The 21,958-nt window shown below is 36.8% G+C and overlaps 1 pseudogene across 1 annotated transcript; it reads right to left on the reverse strand.

Moving 5' to 3' along the window:
* Positions 1-19,655: 19,655 nt before the first annotated feature.
* LOC309804582 (mesoderm-specific transcript homolog protein-like) lies at positions 19,656-21,446 on the reverse strand (annotated as a pseudogene). The gene has a single exon. The product of its transcript is annotated as a mesoderm-specific transcript homolog protein-like (transcript).
* Positions 21,447-21,958: the final 512 nt, after the last annotated feature.

Below are 21,958 nucleotides of genomic sequence, written 5' to 3' on the forward strand. Positions count from 1 at the left end.
TCACCTTGTAAATGGATACAAAAAACAAGACCTGTATATATGCTGTCTATAAGATACCCATTTCAGATCTAGGATCACAAACAGACAAAGTGAGGGGGTGGAAAAAGGTACTCCATGCAAATGGAAATCAAAAGAAAGCTGGAGTAGCAATACTCAGACAAAATAGACTTTAAAATACAAACTGTTACAAGAGACAAAGAAGGACACTACATAATGATCAAGGAATCAATCCAAGAAGAAGATAAAACAATTGTAAATATATATGCACCCTACATAACAGCACCTCAACATATAAGGCAAATACTAACAGCCATAAAAGGAGAAATCAACAGTAACACAATAATAGTGGGGGACTTTAACACTCCACTTTCATCAATGGACAGATCATCCAGATACAAAATCAATACAGGAACATAGGCCTAAATGACACATTACACCAGATGGACTTAATTGATATTTATGGAGCATTCCATCCAAAAAGCAGCAGAATACACATTCTTTCCAAGTGCACATGGAACATTCTCCAGGATTGCTCACATGCTGAGCAACAAAGCAAGCCTTGTTAAATTTAATAAAACTGAAATCATATCAAGAATCTTTTCTGACAACACTATGAGATTAGAAATCAACTATAAGAAAAAAACTGTAAAAAACACAAACACATGCTACTAAACAACCAATTGGTCACTGAAGAAATCAAAGAGGAAATCAAAATATACCTAGAGACAAAGAAAACAAAAATATAATGATCCAAAACCTATGGGACTCAGCAAAAGCAGTTCTAAGAGGGAAGTTTACAGCAATACAATCTTACCTAGGGAAACTAGAAAAATCACAAACAACCTAACCTTACACCTAAAGCAACTAGAGAAAGATGAACAAACAAAACCCAAGGTTAGTAGAAGGAAAGAAATCATAAAGATCAGAGCAGAAATAAATGAAACAGAGATGAAGACGACAATAGCAAAGATCAATGAAACTAAAAGCTGGTTCTTTGAGAAGATAAACAAAATTGATAAACCTTTAATCAGACTCATCTTAAAAAAAGTGGGGGGAGAGGGCTCAAATCAATAAAATTAGAAATAAAAAAGAAGTTACAAGGGACACCACAGAAATACAAAGGATCTTAAGAGACTACTACAAGCTAAAATGGACAACCTAGAAGAAATGCACAAATTCTTTGAAAGATACAATCTCCCCATATTGAAACAGGAAAAAATAGAAAATATGAACAGACCAATCACAAGCACTGAAATTGAAACTGTGATTAAAAAACTCCCAACAAACAAAAGTCCATGACCAGATGGCTTCACAGGTGAATGCTATCAAACATTTAGAGAAGAGTTAAAACCTATGCTTCTGAAACTATTCCAAAAATTGCAGAGGAAGGAACACTCCCAAACTCATTCTATGAGGCCACCATCACCCTGATACCAAAACCAAACAAAGATACCAAAAAAAGAGAAAGTTATGGGCCAATATTGCTGATGAACGTAGACGCAAAAATCCTCAACAAAATACTAGCAAATTGAATCCATCAATACATTAAAAGGATCATACACCACAATCAAATGGGATTTATCCCAAGGATGCAAGGATTTTTCAATATCCATGAATCAATCAGTGTGATATACCACATTAACAAATTGAAGAATAAAAACCATACAATCACCTCAGTAGATGCAGAAAAAGGTTTTGACAAAATTCAACACCGATTAATGATGAAAACTCTCCAGAGAGTAGGCATAGAGGTAACATAACTTAATATAAGAAAGGCCATATATGACAAACCTACAGCTAACATCATACTCAACACTGAAAAGCTAAAAGCATTTCCTTTAAGATCAGGAACAAGACAAGGATGTCCACTCTCGCTATTTTTTTTTTTTTTTTTACTGTACACGGGCCTCTCACTGTTGTGGCCCCTCCCATTGTGAAGCACAGGCTCCGGATGCGCAGGCTCAGCGGCCATGGCTCATGGGCCCAGCTGCTCCGCGGCATGTGGGATCTTCCCAGACCAGGGCACGAACCTGTGTCCCCTGCATCGGCAGGCGGACTCTCAACCACTGCGCCACCAGGGAAGCCCTTGCTACTTTTATTTGACATAGTTTTGGAAATCCTAGCCATGGTAATCAGAGAAGAAAAGAAATAAAAGGAATCCAAACTGGAAAAAAAGAAGTAAAACTGTCTCTATTTGCAGATGACATGATACTATACATAGAAAATCCTAAAGATGCTACCAGAAAGCTACTAGAGCTCTTCAATGAATTTGGTAAAGTTGCAGGATACAAAATTAATAAACAGAAATCTGTTGAATTTCTATACACTAACAACAAAATATCAGAAACAGAAATGAAAGAAACAACCCCATTTACCATCACATCAAAAAGAATAAAATACATAGGGATAAGCCTACATAAGGAGGCAAAAGACCTGTACTCATAAAACTATAAGATGCTGATAAAAGAAATCAAAGATGACACAAACAGATGAAAAAATATACCATGTTCATGTATTGGAAGAATCAATATTGTCAAAATGACTACACTAAACCCAAGGCAATCTACAGGTTCAATGCAATCCCTATCAAATTACCAATGGCATTTTTTTATAGAACCAGAACAAAAAATTTAAAATATATATGGAGACATAAAAGACCCCAAATAGCCAAAGTAATCTTAAGAAAGAAAAACGGAGCTGGAGGAATCATGCTCCCTGACTTCAGGCTATACTACAAAGCTACAGTCATCAGAACAGTATGGTACTGGCACAAAAACAGACATATAGATAAATGGAAAAGGATAGAAAGCCCAGAGATAAGCCCACACACCTACATCAATTAATCTATGACAAAAAAAAAGCAAGAATATACCATGGAGAAAAGACAGCCTCTTTAATAAGTGGTGCTAGGGAAACTGGACAGCTACATGTAAAAGAATGAAATTAGATCATTTTCTAACGCCACACACAAAAATAAACTCAAAATGGATTAAAGACCTAAATGTAAGACTGGATACCATAAAACTCTCAAGAGGAAAACATCGGCAGAACACTCTTTGACATAAATCACAGTGATATCCTTCTCGATCCATTTCCTAGAGTAATGGACATATAAACAAAAGTAAACAAATGTGACCTATTAAACTCAAAAGCTTCTGCACAGCAAAGGTATAAACAAAACAAAATGACAACCTACAGAATGGGAGAAAATATTTGCAAACTATGTAACCAACAAGGGATTAATCTCCAAATTTTACAAACAGCTCATGCAGCCCATTATCAAAAAACTGAACAACCCAATCAAAAAATAGGCAGAAGGGCTTCCCTGGTGGCGCAGTGGTTGGGAAACCACCTGCCGATGCAGGGGACACGGGTTCATGCGCCGGTCCGGGAGGATCCCACATGCCGCGGAGCGGCTGGGCCCGTGAGCCATGGCTGCTGGGCCTGTGCGTCCGGAGCCTGTGCTCCACAACGGGAGAGGCCACAACAAGGAGAGGCCCGCATACCGCAAAAAAAAAATAGGCAGAAGACATAAATAGACATTTCTCCAAAGAAGACATACAAAGGCCAAGAGGCACGTGAAAAGATGCTCAACATCACTAATTATTAGAGAAATGCAGTTCAAAACTACAGTGAGATATTATCTCACACCAGTCAGAATGGCCATCATCAAAAAAGTCTACAAACAATAAATGCTGGAAAGGGTGTGGAGAAAAGGGAACCTCCTACACTGTTGGTGGCAACTGGTACAGTTAATATGGAGAACAGTATGGAGGTTCCTTAAAAAAACTAAAAGTAGAGCTACCGCATGACCCAGTAATCCCACTCCTGGGCATAGATCCAGTGAAAACCATGGTTTGAAAAGATACACACACCCCAATGTTCACTGCCATTCTGTTTACAATAGTCAAGATAATGAAGCAACCTAAATGTCCATCAACAGATGAATGGAGAAAGAAGATGTGGTACATATGTACAATGGAATACTACTCAGTTAAAAAGAATGAAATAATGCCATTTACCACAACATGAATGGACTTGTAGATTATCCTACTAAGTGAAGGAAGTTAGACAGAAAAAGACAAATATCATATGATATCACTTCCATGAAGAATCTAAAATAAAAATGATACAAATGAACTTATTTACAAAACAGAAACAGACTCACAAACTTTGAAACAAACTTATGGTTACCAAAGGGGAAAGGTGGGGGGGAGGGATAAATTGGGAGTTTGGGATTAACATATACACACTAGTACATTTAAAATAGATAACCAACAAGGATCTACTGTATAGCACAGGGAACTCTGCTCAATATTCTGTAATAACCTAAATGGCAAAAGAATTTTAAAAAGAATGGATATATATATATATATATATATATGTACAAATGAAGCACTTTGCTGTACACCTGAAAGTAACACAACATTGTAAATCAACTATAGTCCAATCTAAAGTAAAAATTAAAGAAAAATGAACCACAGAAATCACCTTGTGAATGGTCACTTAGTGTCTGTACTGAAAGTGAAGCCTTCCTTGGTCTCATGCCCTGTACTTTTAGTACTCTTTCTAAAATAGCACGTTCATCTTTAAAAACAATGAGAACAATTTTCCCAATACTCAAGTAACTTAATTCTTTGTTTCTAGTACCAAAGTTATAGGAGAGTGTGATCTTCCTCATAGGATTAAGTAAGTCAATGACTAAAACAACAATTGGAAAATTGTATATTGTCAAAATTAACCTTGAAAATCTTTTATTACTCTTGAAAAAACACACATTTTCCTTCTTTTACATTGGTCAGGAAATCCTTAAAATGATGCATACATTGTTTACATAGGTTTGCCAAACATAAGCATTGTTTCAAAGTTTCATGCATCCAATGTCTGATTAATACAAATGACATGATGTTCAAATGCTTCCTATTTCTGGAACCAAAATTCTCATATGATACAACTAGAATATCTTGGTGGAATATAGGATCATGAGGGCTAAAAATTTTGTTAGTTTTGTTCACTGATGTAATTCAATCATCTCCTAGAATAATGCTGGTCATAAGTAGGCACTCAATAAATATGAGAATATATATGTTAAATAAATAAATATGAATTAGATATACTGAAAAAGTGAATGCATTAAAGGTGAATGAATATGTCTCCTAAGCCTAGTTCACAGAGGTTTTAAGTTAACACCAAAATATCTAGCTAAAAAATTGGTAATATGGAGTTGGATTAAATAGTCTTCTGACATATTTGGCTTTTTAAATATTTCTTTTGGCTTGATAATAGTTTTTAGTTGTTATATATAGACAAATTTATTCAAATTCAAGTTGCTAACTGAATTTACCAGATATTTTGACATCAGTTAGATACAATCTCCTATTGCAAAGTGCCTACGTAAAATAAAAGATATGACATTAAGTCTCTGTACATGAAACTTTTACAGGAGTCAAATTATGTCTGTATGACAATATGTCTCACAAAGAAATTCAACCTTTCAAAACTGAAAATATTTAGATTTCTTATCTGATGGCTTCCTCTCACTAAAATACTAGTTAAAATGTTATCAGTAATTCAGACGTTCTGAGACACTTGCTCTGGGATTGGGTTTCCTCTAGGAAGGCTGTCCTTAGGGTTCATGGTGTCATCAGATTTTGGAAAGCCTTCTCTGTCCTCTGTTTTGTGAAAGTTTTCTAGATTTCTTCTTCCCTTCCTCTCTCCTATGCTTCCCTTCCTCCCTTTTCTCTTCCTCCTTTCCTCCCTCATACTCTCCCTCCCTCAACTTTCTTCTTTATCCTTTCAATTGTTTAGAATAGGGTCACAGACTTACTTGACATACAAGAAATCTGAACCTCTTTCCTCTTTACTTCTCTATAACTATCCAGATTTCCATGATGAAGCCTCAAACTGTGAGACTACCCAAGTTGTAGAGAAGAAGAAATAGATTTAGCCAGCTTGAGTAATCTCGATCCTACTAAATAAAAAATGTTATCGAATAAACAGCTAAACGCTTCATATCTTTTTTTTTTTTCTTTTTTTTTTTGCGGTACGTGGGCCTCTCACTGTTGTGGCCTCTCCCGTTGCAGAGCACAGGCTCCGGACGCGCAGGCTCAGCGGCCATGGCTCACGGGCCCAGCCGCTCTGCGGCATGTGGGATCTTCCCGGACCGGGGCACGAACCCGTGTCCCCTGCATTGGCAGGTGGACTCTCAACCACTGCGCCACCAGGGAAGCCCTCCCTCTTTAATATTATACGTTTGATTCATTCTTCATTGGTTTGGTGGAGGAATTATGTATTTTGCTTTAAAACTCTCCAAAGAGGGATGCATTTAGAACTGTAGGAAGCAGAGACAAGAGTTTACTTGCTAGCAAATAATTTAGAAGTATGGAGATAATTATGTATAAAACAAAAATCAAAACATAGTAAATGATGGCTGAGTACCAATAAATTGGATCTGATCCTGAGTTTCCAGGGTCATGGGATGCTAGAACTGAGATTAGTTAATATCATCTCCACATTTTACAGATTTTAAGGCTTTATTTTAATTGCCCAATTTAGTATATTTGTCTATGTGAGTATACAAAATTATTTATTTTATGCTTTTATTTTAATTTGAAAAATCTTAACATATTTGTATGCTTAAATAATGGAATTTTGAGAGATAAAAATTCTACCAGATCTTTGAATTGTTGGAAGGGACTTTACCTTGAAGTTAATGAAACTTAAGTTACACTTCCATGATAACAGAAGAGACCCTAGAAATGTGTCCAAAGAGTCACAGAATTAGATAAAGTTGGTTAAAGTAATATATGGTATTTCTGTCCACTACTGCTTCTCTTCATTCACAACTTTTTTTTGTCAGATGAGGCTGCAATGCTGGGAGGTATGTCTGAGATCAGGCCAAGGGGAAGCTGAGTTGTGGATACACTAAACTTGGGTTTAGTGGCGTATGGTTTCAATCTCCTGATTGTTAGTTAAATTACTGGCTACCCAGTTAGAGCTGGAATACTCCAAATGCCCACTGGGCTGATTCCCAGGGCGGGACAGGGCCAGAGGTTGTATTATGATATGAATGTGTCTTACAGTGGTCAACACCAGAAATATATGGTAGAAGATGAGAAACAAGGTCCAACGTACATAAATACACAAGCTGGTTTGTAGAAAATATTTCTAGTCATTAGATATTTTAAATTATAAGTAGAGGATTCAATTAACATCAGCACTCAGTCAAAACAGAAGTTCTCTCCTATCCTGAATATACTCTGTAATGCATTTTATGAAATTCAAATGTACCCTACATTATTTTTATTTTTTGATGGATTTTTTCAGTATGGAATATATGAGAATTTCTGAGTTACAGGACACAAATTCCTAGCAGTTCTACGAATGGTGATTATGTCTGTGCTGACATTTAATGTTTTATGCATCTCATTACTACTAATAAAAACAAATTCAACCAATTATGTTAGGAAGGTTAAATTATCTTTTTATTCTTTTTATAGAAAGATATTATAAAACTGTTGTCATTTGAAGTAGTGATCAAAGAATATGCAGCCAAAATGAAAGAAAAGCATTATAGGGATGTGTCAAGGAGTTCGTTAAATAAGTCTTCTCTATTATTTTTCTACATTTTGTAATGACTGCAATATTTTCCAGATATTTTAGCTTTGATTTTGCTGTGATTTTCTTTCTCATTCCAAATAAATATTCATGTTCATATCTAATTTTGTATCATAATGTTGTAATCTTTTTCTGAAAGAGAACTACCGAAATTATATGTGGTTCAGGTTCCACAAAACTTAATTCCACCTTGTAACTGAATCTAGAACAACTGTAGATGTGTATAGGCAGGGAGTGGGGCTGTAAAAGGGTAGAGGAGCGGGTGAAGCATGGTGGGTTCATGAGAGGAGGAAAGCCACATCTTCATCAGTTCATTTAGTTGTCCTTATCACTCTTTCTCAGGAGATGTAACAGAAAAATGAGGTCCACAAACAAGTTTTAGATGAGAGTTGGTACCTCCAAATGCATCTGGAAGCTATATGGGAAGACAGAGTAGCCCATGGAAGCCAAGTGTAACTTTTTCTTTCAAATCTGGTTGTTTGAAATATGCCTCTATCTGCCATGAAATGTTTTAATGTTTGGAATCTTTTCATTAATTTTCCATATTCTCCATTGGAGCAGGTCTATATTTCATTTTATGTACTGCCTTTCAAAGTCCTGATTCTTTGTAGTTCAAAACAACCTGACACTGGGGAGCCCTAGCCATACTGCTTTACCCAGGGATGACACCTCTGTCCATTCCATGGCCCAGCTCCATCGTTAGCCCTGACTTTGCAAAGTAATTCCCTACTTGTTAAGGCCAGCACTTTCCTCTATAGGAGCTGTCCCCTAGAGTTTGGGAACTCTTTAAAGGTGTGATAGAAAAGCTAGTGCAAATGTTTCATCTGGTTTTGGTTTGCAGGTTCCAAGCATATGGTTTCCAAATGTTACATTTGGAAAGTGGAATTCAGTAATTCGCAAGCATTTTGATCAAATCAATGACTTTATCCATTGTCTTCTGTGAATGAACAATACATGATGTCTGGCTCTTTTCAAACACCCTCTTCTCTCCTCTTATATATTCAACTGACATGTTCTTTCAAAGGTTAGGAGCATTTGGGAATCTGTATGTTTTGAGAAGAAAGGTGAACTCATTAGCTTCACTTTCTAAATATTTTAATAATGTTACTGAAGGCTGGAATGCCATCTTTATTCAGCTCTTTTGTTTTTCTGCCACAACTTAGCACTTACAGTGAATGGCAATACATATTAATAAGAAGGAAGCTTAATAAGACTCAGGTTAATGATGATAATTATTCCTACATGGTGTATGCTGACAGTGTGTGCAAAAGATATTCACTCTTCAAAAAAGCCCCAAGGCAGTACAGATAATTCTGACACTGAGTACGTTATCTGAGAAGAAGGTTAACAATGTTATGTGATACTTGGCTTTTTTTTTTTTTTTTCTAAGTGAACATTTTAATTACCTGGGGATAATGTCCATGACTGGAATTCAGTCAGTGGGCATAGGGCCAGTAACTTTTCAGGAGATCCCTGAGACAGACTTAGAATTTTAACCATTAAAAATCATAGGCTTGCAAATAGGGACACTATCTAGAAATAAATAAGCATAGTCAAGAATTAAGAAAAGGTCAGTGTTTTAACTCAAATTCTCATAGTGGGTTCCTAGTTTGAAGTAAATATTTATATTTTGATTAACCATGGCAAAAGCATGAAACTGTAAAGTTCTCCTTCCTTTATTCTTTTCCAAGTCCACCAAATTCTGCACAAAACCAAACACTCTGATGCTTACTGACCTTGTGCTCTGCTTTTTATTCCTCTATTCTAGGTTGCTTTCCAAACCTTCATTTACACCTGAAGAATAATGACAAGTGACTAATTAACAGTTCAGAGAGACATTCCACTTTTTTCCTCCCAGGGTCAATTGCCTTTTCAGAAGTATTACAACCTTAAACCAGGCATCTCAAATAAAACACCAGCTAAAGCCTGTCAAGTAACATTAATGAGTGAAGCTGGCCTACTGAGAATTGTAGTAAAACTGAAAGGGAGGCTTCTAGAATGGGGGCTATCATTGCATGTCCGCAGCAGATTATTTCCAAATAGACATTCTGGTCCAGTTTTGCTAAAAACATACTTTTACAAAAGAAGCTTGAAATGTGGATTTTTATGAATTTCTCCCATGTTTAAATTTTGTCCATGAATTCAAACACTGCATAGGTCAAGCATAACGCGTCAAGGCCAAAAATGGTCCAAAGGGCACAAGTTTATAACTTCTGCTTTGAATGGAAGGGAATATGTTGCAATAACTATAACTCACACACTTCTGTTCCCAAGTTCAAGAAACTGGAGGACCCACACTCCTCTGATGCACTTGCAACCCTCTGCCCTTCCTCATGCTCTTCCATTTGCTCTGGGTGACCATGCTGCCCACTCCACCCTGGGGACCTACTCACTTTGGATGGCCTCTGTTAAATGTCACCCTCTCTGCAAAGCTTTCTAAGCCCCTTCTCTCTTACCAAACCATATTTCTACTACCTCCCTTGGAGAATGAATCCATTTTCTCATTACGTTGCTAGGGTGTATGGCACATACTCTAATTAGCACTTAACATAATGTGCACAACTAAATATCTGTGGGTGTGTTGGTCTCCCCAGTTACAATGTCAAGTCTATATGCAGAGTCCTTTTTTCATTTCTTTATCAGCATCACAGTATCTGCTTCATAATATACAAAAATATTTGCTGAATGAATGCATGGATTAGTGAAGGAATATTAGAAAGCTACTTTGAAGGCTTAAGTATTCTTGCAAACATCTCTGCTCCCATCAGGGGGTGAGAATATGGAAGACATTCAGTACGTATTTATTAAACAGGAAAAGAATGTCAACCAATGGGGGAGATTATTCTTTGAAGAGTTAGGGGGTGGAACATAGGAAATTCTCAGTGCTTGTTTCCCTGAAATCATTTCCCACCAGGAAAAAATAGGTTCTTAAAATCTCTCTGATCCTAAAATTTAACTTAAAATATAAATTATCATACATATATGTATACATATATATGTGTTTGTGTGTGTGTGTATATATATATATATATATATATATATATGATGGAGATGTATTCACTGCTTTCATGATGACCTTTTAACATATCCCTTAGTGTGTCTTCTAATTGAGGCAACTGTGTAACGGCGTCAGTATCACAACTGAGCTGTTACTATTGAGGCAAAACCTTATATAAGGTCCATTGATTATAAAGTAAATTTTTTCAGAAGCAAGTCAGGATGAATTTGAATAAAAAAGCCATCTGGCAGTACTCTAGCCAATTGGTATTTATTATAAATGCACACAGTTATTTGAAATATAGTTGTTTATATCAAAGGTATTTAGTCTGATCATCACATTAGTGAAAATCAGCTTGAGTCCTTCTGTCCTGAGTCTTCTGCTTGAGTCTTCTAGGAAACTGCCTTACTAGAGCCTGATTTTAATTTAAAAATCTAGATTGACTTGGAAATATGTTAATGATTAAGTTAACAATCTAGTGTAAAGGTATCATCCAAGAACCCTATCCTTCATGTTGACCTAGGAAGATACATAAAGGTGAAAGAAATGATGCTTCTTCCATAACAGATATCTGTCATGCTTGTGGTCAGCTTTTATTTTTGCAGGAAAGTACCAGTAGAAGACAAACTGCTTGTTCTGTAGATGACTCCAGCTAGCTGAATAGTTTTGCAGACAAAATCAAATTATGAAGGCCAGTTGTTTAGTCACTTGTACATCTTAACAATTAGCTAATCAGTTATATGAGAATCAATCAACGAATTAAAGATCTGGGTTTGTAGCCAGCTGTGGCATGGCAGTTGTGCTTTTAAAAAGAAAAGAAAAGTTGTTTGTTGCTTAGTTTGTGTTGGCGTGCTGCACACATAGCATATCATGATACTATTCGGGAACTTGTGCTATTTTACCTAACTTCGGACACTTCAACAATGAGCAGTTATGAATCGTGCACATTTTTCCCACTGGGGTCATGCATGCAATGTAACCAAATTTGAATAAGCAGATTTTCAGAGTGTATTTGAATCTCTTCCTGGGGGCTAAAATAGACCTGCCACTGGTCTCTCCATTTCCTTTGGTAAGCCCTTGTATATTAAGCAGTGGAAAATAAAACAACAAATGTTATTCAGCAGAAAGATAAAAGCCCAATCTATGTAAAGTGAGACAGAAGAAATGGAAACAATGTGGATTTTGCATGTGAGCCTCATAAAATGCAAGCGTGAATTTCCTCTCTCAATGAGTGTGGTCCAACATTAAACGAAGCATGGGGCATGCTTATGAGAGATAAGATCAGTAGTTAGAGAACATACAGCAAGCTGTTCTACCCACATTGAATATAATTTCACTCCTCTGATCTATTAGGCCCTCTTGGCGCACATCTTTGTAGATTTTTGCTAGTTCTCAGGAATGCATTAAAAAACCCTACAGGCTATAACTAAAATTACTGAATATTTTTTAATGTCTCACATGTTGACAGCCCCAATTTTCATTATGTAAGAAATCACTGTCGATAGTGCCATTTAAATCCCTATTCTTTAGACTTGTGAATGCTAATGGCTGGGCTGTCGAACTTCAGCTTTTCCTGTAATCGTTATTCCTGGTTTCCTGTGGTGGATATGTATCGAACATAAGAAATTAGCTGCAGAGAGAATTAGAGGGTGTAAGACTGAGTCATGTAAATGCCAAAAGCTTTTTGTGACATTTTTCAGACTTTAAAAATGGAAATATGTTATTTGCACAGTAGCTCCTGATGGAATATGACATACTGCAGTGATGTGGTGAGTTTAAGATTGGGCTGCAGGTCATTAGGAAGCCTCTGTGTGAGAGCCTGGGGCCTGAGCAGAGGAATGGGAGTGAGCTATTTGGAAGAAGCACGGCATTTGCTGACGAGCCAAAGAATCCTCGTTAGATCAAGAGCTACTAATGACAACTGAGAACTTGCTTGAACCTGTTACCATAAGTAAGGTTTAGGAATATAATTTTCAACTTGATGTAACCTTTGTCTTTATTCCAGATGGTATTACATCATCATTATTATATCAGCACACACACAAAAAATCATAGGGCTAAGTACATACCTTAACTCTCATATTTCAATTAAGGCTGAGCTCTTTCATTCAGCTGAAATGAGAAATCTTTCTTAATAGATTTTGAAGCTTTTTTTGGGTCCTGAGAGGCATGGAGGATGGTATGAGGGGCACATAGCAGAATTTTCTCTAGAGGAAAATGGAGGACTCCCATCTGTCACACTGTCCTTCACCTTCTGTTCCAATCCCTTTTAGCTTCTGAAGTCTCTTAAGGGGGCAGAAATGTCTCTGGTTTCACCTTTGGTTAGCAGAAAAGATCTCTCCAGAGGTTTATTTCTACTTCAGGGGATAGCCTTGCAATCCAGTGAGTCCACACTTCTTCTAAACATGGGAACATGGGCACATGGGCTTACTTATTTATTTGATAAAGTAGCTCAGTAATCTTACGCTAATTTTGGTATATTCCTGCAGGGTTTAACGTGCTATCATGAGAAACAAGCTTGCTTAACCTTCTCTGTTTTCTATTCTAGAAAATCCAGTGTTAAGTTTTTGAAAGATACAGAATCTATGAAAACAAACACATGGTATTTGCAAGAAGAAGAGTCAGATGACCAAAAGGACACCTGAAAGAATTTTATAAGTGCAGTCTGGATATAGATGATTAGTGAAAATGATAAGACAAAACAAAACAAAACAGGAGGCAGGGGTTTTGACACTTTTTCCTTTCAAAAATGTCTTTTGGGAAGCTCCTGTCCAGACTTCTCCATGCACCCTATAAATTTAATACTGTTTTTCCCCTTAAATTCTCAGTGATGCTTAAATATGCCATTAAACCTCTTCTCCCAAAGCAAAAAAAAAACTAGTCGTCATCTTTGACAATTTCCTCTTCATGTTCTCCCTCCAACTTACCATCAAGACATGCTTGTTTTATTGCAAACCTCCTCATTTCTCCTTGCTTTCTCCCCACTGCTGCTTCTTAGTCCTGACCCTTATTTTATCAGAACTAGATTGGACAGTTTTAACTGTTCTCTCATCTTCCTATCTCACCCTATTTCTCCACCTTCATTATTTACATAAATATTTCAGTTTTATGATTGTGAAATATTTATATATTTTTTCCGTCTTTACTGATGCTCAGGCACCTTGCGAGTAAGTGTGAGTCTGAAAAGAGTAATTCATTGCTTCCTGGGAGCCATAAAACCTGCACTCATGTTCCTTTCCAATCATGTTCTTTTCTTCCCCTGCTCAGTTGAGGAACACTCTATTTTTCAGTTGTCCATGGGAACCAGTTTACATCAACAGTCAAAGCTATTCACAGTTTGGTCCTTTCTTACCTCTTGGGTTTACTTGCATTTGCCTGTGTTCAACCACCCACAAGCCAGGCTAACAATGTTATGGCTTCATGAACTGTCATTAATTTTCATAACCTCATACTTTTTTCACATTCAGTTCTCTGTACCTGAAATGCCTTTCCCTACCTGACAAACATCTAGTCTTCCTTTAAGACTCCTCCTCAATGTCATCTCTCTCTATTTTCCTTACACTCTCAGGCTGAGTGAGGGGTTTTCTCCCTGTAGGCCTTTATACTTTGAAATGTATTTATACTTCTGGCTTGACTGTGATATTCAAGGCCCTTAATGACAATGGCTTTGTTTTATTCACCTTTGGAATCCTAGATTTTAGCACTTCAGGGGAGAAAAATTTATAACCCAAAATATGCCTCTTTAGCATGTTGATTATTTTAGGCTGATTATTTTAAAGAAACAGCATACAGAAAAGCTCTGGAAACCACATAAAAGTTTTCCTTTTGTAAGAAAAAGGAAAATTTAGATTTGTAAGGGAAATCGCCACTTGTACAGGTATTTCCCTGGCTGTACTGGGAAGAGAAGGATGACTAAATCTTTAGAAACTGTTACCAGTGGAGAAGGCAATAACAAGTCTGCATAACTGTATGTCTGATTACTGTGCTTTTCCTGCTCACCTCCCGTAACTGACTCCCCAACCGCAACATCTTTTGTCTTCAGCTGAAGATAATATTTAAAGTGATGGCTTTAGCCATTTTAGAGAGTTACTCATTTTTCCTGGGTCTCTCCCATATATACTGGAAGTACACATGTTATGAAACTTTTGTTTGTTTTTTTCTCCTGTTAATCTGTCTTATATCAATTTATTAGACCAGCCAAAGAACCTAGAAGAGAAGGGAAAGTTTTTCCACCCCTACATCCACAAAACCAAATCAAACCCATCATTGCAATGAAAAATAAATGGATGAACTGAAGATATAACTCAATACTTTCTCTTTGCATCAATTATGAAAAGCAGTGGAAATCAAACACACTGAATATCTGATATACTGCCTGTACAGAACATGACCCAGGGAGCAGTAAATTCATAGAAGAAGCATCTGCATTTTTTCCTTGAACAGAATCTCTGCTTACTTTGAGGTTTACCCATCAATGCCATTTGAAGAAACACTGTTCTGCTAACAATGTGCCACTTTATTGAATTCTATTAGAGGATTTCACTACAGGTTTAATTACTGCTCACCTTGGTGTCAGGCTGCTTTCTCTTTATTAACTAATCATCTACTGGCCCAGTGGGGTTCTTCTAGCCTCCAGGCTTCTCAAGATATGTCAAACCAGATTATCTGCCCTTATTTTACATGGATTAAAATTTAAGTTTGGGGCTTCCCTGGTGGCACAGTGGTTGAGAGTCCGCCTGCTGATGCAGGGGACACGGGTTCGTGCCCCGGTCCGGGAAGATCCCACGTGCCATGGGGCGGCTGGGCCCGTGAGGCATGGCCGCTGAGCCAGTGTGCCCGGAGCCTGTGCTCCACAACTGGAGAGGCCACAACAGTGAGAGGTCCGCGTACCGCGTAAAAAAAGAAAAAAAAAAAAATTTAAGTTTTTTCTAAACTCAGTGAAGAAACAATCTCCCACCATTTAATATATACAGACTATACCAAGGCATGAATTTATATAGCCTGAACTGAGTTAGTCATCAGAGGTTTGTTAATTAGCTTTGGAAAAGTAAGTTAGCACAACTATACTAGTAAATAGATATATTTGATGAAATTTTTATTTTACTTTACAACAGAGAATACCGTTGCGTTGTTCGAATGGTTTCTAAATACCGGTTATGGAACAGAGGGCAGAGACCAGGCTTTGTGTACACTAATATGACAACATCATAGTTCAGAATATTTTTGCTTCAGCAGCTCTCAGAAAGGAAGATTCTATGAACTGGGTTGGCCTTGAAGTAACTGTTATTTGTAAACTGTTTTTGTTGATTCCAAATCAGTATGCTGAGAATTACTTCTATAAAGCCTAGCTTTCTAGAAGACTTTCATGTTGAAATCTTCTGAAACTTAAAGGTGAGGTATTTTGAAATATCACAGAGTGCCAAATGGCATAAAATATGTCAAAAGTATCTTCTGATTTTTAAACAATTTGAAAATCAGAGTTCAGTGTTTTATGATCTTTTGAAGTGTACTTGAGTCCCTCTAAGTTTATACTCTATGAAGCCTAGTCATTATGTGTTATAGATAACAAAGCTTCCTACCATGTTTTTTTTTTTTTGTCTTGGGGTATATGTTTGTATGCCAGTCCAATACATGGTTAATAAAATGTTAGAACTTTTCTGTTAATTATATATAATTAATAAAATACTTTATATGAAATAAATCAAGAAACTTAGAAGTTATATAATTTATTCACACAAATGAGTTGTTGCAGATCTAAGAGTAAAATTTATGATTTCTCTTCATTCCCAGATCTCACTGCACTTAACAATAACAATTTAATCCAAAAGTAATGGATAATTAGAAAATATTTGTTTTTCCTCACAATTGTTGTAGTTATTACATTGTTTCTGACAGTTTTTGTATTACTATTTTACCTTCAGAAATGCAACAGTAATTTTTGATAAATTTCATTTTTATAACAAGTTTATGAGGAAGGGTAAAACTAAGTAGAAAATATATCTGAGTTGTAAGTTATAATTGGAGTTATAAGTTCACTCCAATTTTATTGAGATGTTATTTGGCTTGAATTTCTCTTGAATGAACCTGGATTTAAGAATGAGAGAAGATTTGAAGGCTGTGTTTTTTTTTTTTTTTTTTTTTTTTTCTCGTACGCGGGCCTCTCACTGTTGTGGCCTCTCCCGTTGCGGAGCACAGGCTCCGGATGCGCAGGCTCAGCGGCCATGGCTCACGGGCCCAGCCGCTCCGCGGCACATGGGATCCTCCCAGACCGGGGCACGAACCCGTATCCCCTGCATCGGCAGGCGGACTCTCAACCACTGCGCCACCAGGGAGGCCCGAAGGCTGTGTTTTTCTCTTCATTTTATTTAGTTATTTAACACTTTGTAGTCCATAACTAATAAAGAACTAGTATGATGCTAGCTGTAAAGTTTTTTTTTAATCAAATAGAGAAGTTCCTATCATTTTTTAATTTGCTGCATATCTTTATTATGAATAGCTGCTGAAATTTGTCAACTGCTTTTTTCTGTATTGATTGAGATGATTACATTTTACTTTTTAAGTCTGTTAATGTTGTGATTTATACTAATTTTCAAATGTTGAAATAGCTTTGTTTAGTTCTTAAATAAATCCCACTTGTGATTTATTATCCTTTTTATATTTTGTTGTATTCTATTTGCTATATTTTGTTAATCTTTGTGTCTATTTTTATGATAGATTATTGCCCTGTAATTTTATTTTTCCCTCTTTTCCTGCCTTTTCTGGCTTTAACTAAGCATTTCATTTGATTCCATTTCATCTTCTCTCTTTACATTTTAATGTTTCTTTTAAAAAGATGTTAGTGGTTGTCCTAGAGGTTGCAGTATAAATTAACTAACCTAAGTCTACCATCAAATAACATATAGCACTTCACAAGTACGGCAGAGATCTTAGAGTATTTCTAATTCCTCCATCTCATCCCTTATGACATTATTGTCATTCATTTCACTTATGAATATACCATGCATTCATTGCATTACTTTAAATAAAATATAACTATTTTAGATCAATTAAGATTAAGAAAACTAAGAGATCTTGTTTTATCTTTATTTTTTCCTTCTCCAGTGCTCCTTCTTTCTCTATGTAGATCCACATTTCTGATCTATATATTTTTTTTCTCCTTGAAGAACTTCTTTTAACAGTTATTTCAGGGCAGTTCTGTTGTTGATAAGTTCCCTCAGTTTTTGTTCATCTAAAAAAAAATCTCAATTTTTCCTTCAATTTTGAAGAATAATTGGTGGGGTTTTTTTCCCCTTCAATACTTTAAATGTTTCATTCCATTCCCTTCTTGCTTGTATGATTTGTGATGTGAAGTCTGCTGAAATTCTTATCTTTGTTTCTCTTCGGGAAAGTTCCTGCCAAACCCTGCCCCAACTCTGGCTTCTTTCAGGATTTTCTTTTTGTCCTTGGTCTCCTGCAGTTTGAAAACGATATACCAAAATGTATATTTTATGGTACTTTTCCTGCTTGGTTACCCCAGAGCTTCCTGGATCTGTGGTTTGGCCTATTTTATTAATTTTCTAAAGTTCTTGGCCATTATGAAAATACTTATTTTGTTCTATTCTTTATTCTCCTCCTGGTATTCTGAATACGCATATGTTGTACCATTTGAATTTCTCCCACAGTTCTTGGATGTTCTTTTCTGATTTTTTTTTCATTCTTTTTTCTCTTTGCATTTCAGTTTGGAAAGTTTTATTAATCTATATTCAAGCTCACTGATTCTTTCCTCAGCTGTATCCAGTCTACTGATGAATCAATCAAAGGCATTTTTCATTTCTGTTACAGTGTTTTTGATGCTACCATTTCCTTTTGATTATTTCATAGAGTTCTCAGCTCTATGCTAGAATCAGAGAAAAGCCCCTCTCCCAGGTGGAATAAGGCTCTGGTAAAGTCTTTCTCATTGGAGAGTAGGCATTTGTTATGGAGAACACTTTGGGCATATTTCATAATGGTTACTCTACCTCTCTCTGCCCTTCCAGGGCCAAGAGAACATCTTTCTTGGCTCCTCACTGTGAGAATCTGGTGGGGCTCCTGGAGTAGAAGTGTGAGCCCCTCCTAAGACTGCAGCCTCAAGATGTTTCTCAAACTAGTTTTCTCTCAAGTTCTAGCAATTCATCAAAATTACCATTTAGTGTCCCTATCATGTTACGGCTTTTGCTCTAGGAAAGCCAACTTCAGTTGTGACTCTCTGAACTTGTCTGTCTCTCCAGATTTGTGGTGGCAGCTTGTCCTGTTGCCTCATTTCTCCCAGGGGTCTAAGAAAAGTTGTTGATTTTCAATTTGTTTATCTTTTTTCTTGTTTTTAAGGGTGGGAGTGATGACTTCCAAGCTCTTTCATGTCAGAACTGAAACCAGGAGTTCTAATTTTCTATTCTTATGATACCTTGTCATTCTTTGCTTTCAGGGCTATACTGTCCTCAAAAAACAAGATGAAAAGAATTCCTTTCTCTGATATTTTCTGAAATATTTTGTGTGAGAGTGATTTCATCTTCCTTAAGTGCTTAACAGATATTGCCAAAATAAGCCAGGATTTCTTTTTGAAAATATTTTTGATTATAAATTCAATTTCTTTTATAGTTGGGCTTGTCAGATCTTTCTAGTTCCTCTTTTGTCAGTTTTTTAAAAATTCAAACTGCTTTATTTTTTTTGTCAAAATTCATTTTTATTAATAGAAAATAAACATTTATTCCAGTTGTTATACTTGAAGTTGCTAATAAAAAAAGAATTTAAAATCACCACTTAATATTAACTAAGTGAAACTGTGGCTTAAGAAAAAAAGTATTCAGCACCATTTGCTCATATAACTTTCAGACTTTGTTCTTAAAGTTTCTGGAACTTTCCCATCTGTAAAGTACAGGAATTGCTGAGCTACATGAGGAACCCTCTCTGGGACAACCAACGAGAAGTTAAGCAATCAGTATATATTCAGCCTGGTAACTTGGACTGTACAATGATCCCCTCCTCTCCACTCTGGCTCAGGAGGGACACGCTTCTAAGCACTGAGGTATGATGAGTCTGACTGTTATTAGCTGGAAAGACCAGTTCTAACAGCAAATAACAGTAAATCTCTGGCACAGAGACTACTGTCCTTAATGTTCTGTGATTTTAGGAAATTCTGTAAATAGCTTGGCTTTAGTTCAATTTACTCAGAAATGAAACATGTTTAATAAGATTAAACTACTCTGCTAGAGTAAGTGTCTGCTGGTTTAGTGTCCTTATAAAATACATACATAATTCGTGTAGGTAAATCATAGTCTTAAAGTATACTTAGAATACTGCATTATTGAAACCAAAGTCTAACAAAATGACTACAGTTAGAAGCAGCTAATGAAACTAAATCCAAAGTTATGACAAGGGAGACTCATTCTCACTTGAAGCTGTGGCACTTAGAGAATTAAAGCCATTCAAGGCAAGGTGAAGGTGGCACCTTTAGATAATTCCAATCAGGGCCAGAAATTAGCATTTCTAAATATTTCAGAAAAGTCCATAGAAGTGTTTCAAAGACTTTTATGCAAAAGAATGTCTATCTTTCTGCATCAGTGAGTAGTAGTGCCCGTCAGAATTTCCTAATAACACAAAGACAAAGGCAAGTCCATACTTGATCAGATGTCAAAGGAATGGGAGGTGGACTATTAGGTCACCCTTAGAGCTTCTGCTGGCTTTTTACTATATGCTGTTCACCAGTGTGAGTCAGATGGACTTTTGTGAGAGAATAGTGTTTGGTGGCCAGGACCTCTTTTGGGTGTTTCTTGCTAAGTGGAATACACAACAGATAAGGGAATAGGGGAGGTAATACAGGGAAGCTACTCTTTCCAGCTCAGAAGGAGTTGATGAAGCCTATATATGCATTCAAGAAGCCCATGGGATCCTCTAGCTGTGGACAGTGGCTAATGTGGTCATCCAGAATCGACACTGTGGACCACGGCAGCATTTTCCTGTACAGCTCCAAAAACTCTGGATAGGGATTCACTAGATCCAGTGGCCCATAGATAAAATGAATGGGAATAGATACAGAGGCAAGAGCTCCCACCCAGTGTCTTCTAAACTTCTTCCTTTGATTGATGTACTGCAAGAGACTATCGATAACCAAGTTCCCATCACTGTTGTCTATCCCTGCCCACATGTCCCACAGTTCACTCTCAGAGGGTCGGGTGTATGGTCCAAAGACTGGGGTGAGACCTCGCGAGAATACGAAGAAGTTCATCAGTCATGTGAGGATGGGTGACAGCATGCCTCCATCTTTGAGAAGCTTTTGGAGAAGAAGACGGTGAGTCTCAGGAAATATACCTCCATTCGACAGACAGAGACTCTTGATGGTAAGCTGACCAGATCGATTCTGCTTGAACCTATAGAGCAGCTCCTGAGCAACACTATCCCCACAGTCGTGACACAACAGGTTGATCCTATGGTTCTGGAGCCCCAGATGCCGCAAAAGAGCCTCTACGATGCTGGCCTGCTCGAATATGGAATAGTGACGTGATCTCAGTTTGTCACTGAAGCCAAAGCCTAGGAAATCAAGGGCAATCACTCGATGAAACCTGAGGGTCAGACCTTCCCAAATCTTGTACTAGTCATAGCTGGACATTGGAAAGCCGTGTAAAAGTACAACTATCTCTGGACTTCCAACCAAACCCACAGAGTCTTGGTAGAAGATACGCAGTCCCTTGTAGGTAAAAAATTTGCCTGATGAGTTCCATGAGTGAACAGCAGGGGAGAGCTGGGGGGGCGGGATGTGCAGATAGGCCGCAAGCAGGGGCACAGCCAACAGCCCCACCTGGACCCACCACTCCCTCATCCTGATTCAGGTAAGACCTGATCTACAAGACTCCATGTTTGGGGCCAAACTGCTTTTAAGTCTCTTTTTTTCCAAGAAATGTTTTCACTTTATTGTCTAATTTACTAGCATAAAGTTGCTTACAATATTCCATTATATGAACATTTTATAGTAATAGCCACTAATTCAATTCTGCTATTGCTAATTTTATTTTTTCTTCATTAATTTTCACATATGGTTTCTGTTTTATTAGTCTTTTAAAGAACCAAGTTTTGGATCTGCTAATTTTCTCCATGTTTGTCAGTCATGGATTTCTGTTCTTTATTGCTTCCTTTTCTCTACTTGCTTTGGGTATAATTTGATGTTTTTTAAACCTTCTTAAGGTGGTAAGTTAAATGATTCACTTTATAACTTTCTTCTTTTCTGATATTGGCATTTAAAGTTATAAATGTCCCTTTGAGAAGTGCTTAACTGTATCTCATAAATTTTGATGTTTTACTTTATTATTCAATTAAAATTTCCTTCTGATTTTT

Source organism: Mesoplodon mirus, assembly GCF_964341445.2.
Source record: "Mesoplodon mirus genome assembly, chromosome: 5".
Taxonomy (NCBI): domain Eukaryota; kingdom Metazoa; phylum Chordata; class Mammalia; order Artiodactyla; family Ziphiidae; genus Mesoplodon; species Mesoplodon mirus.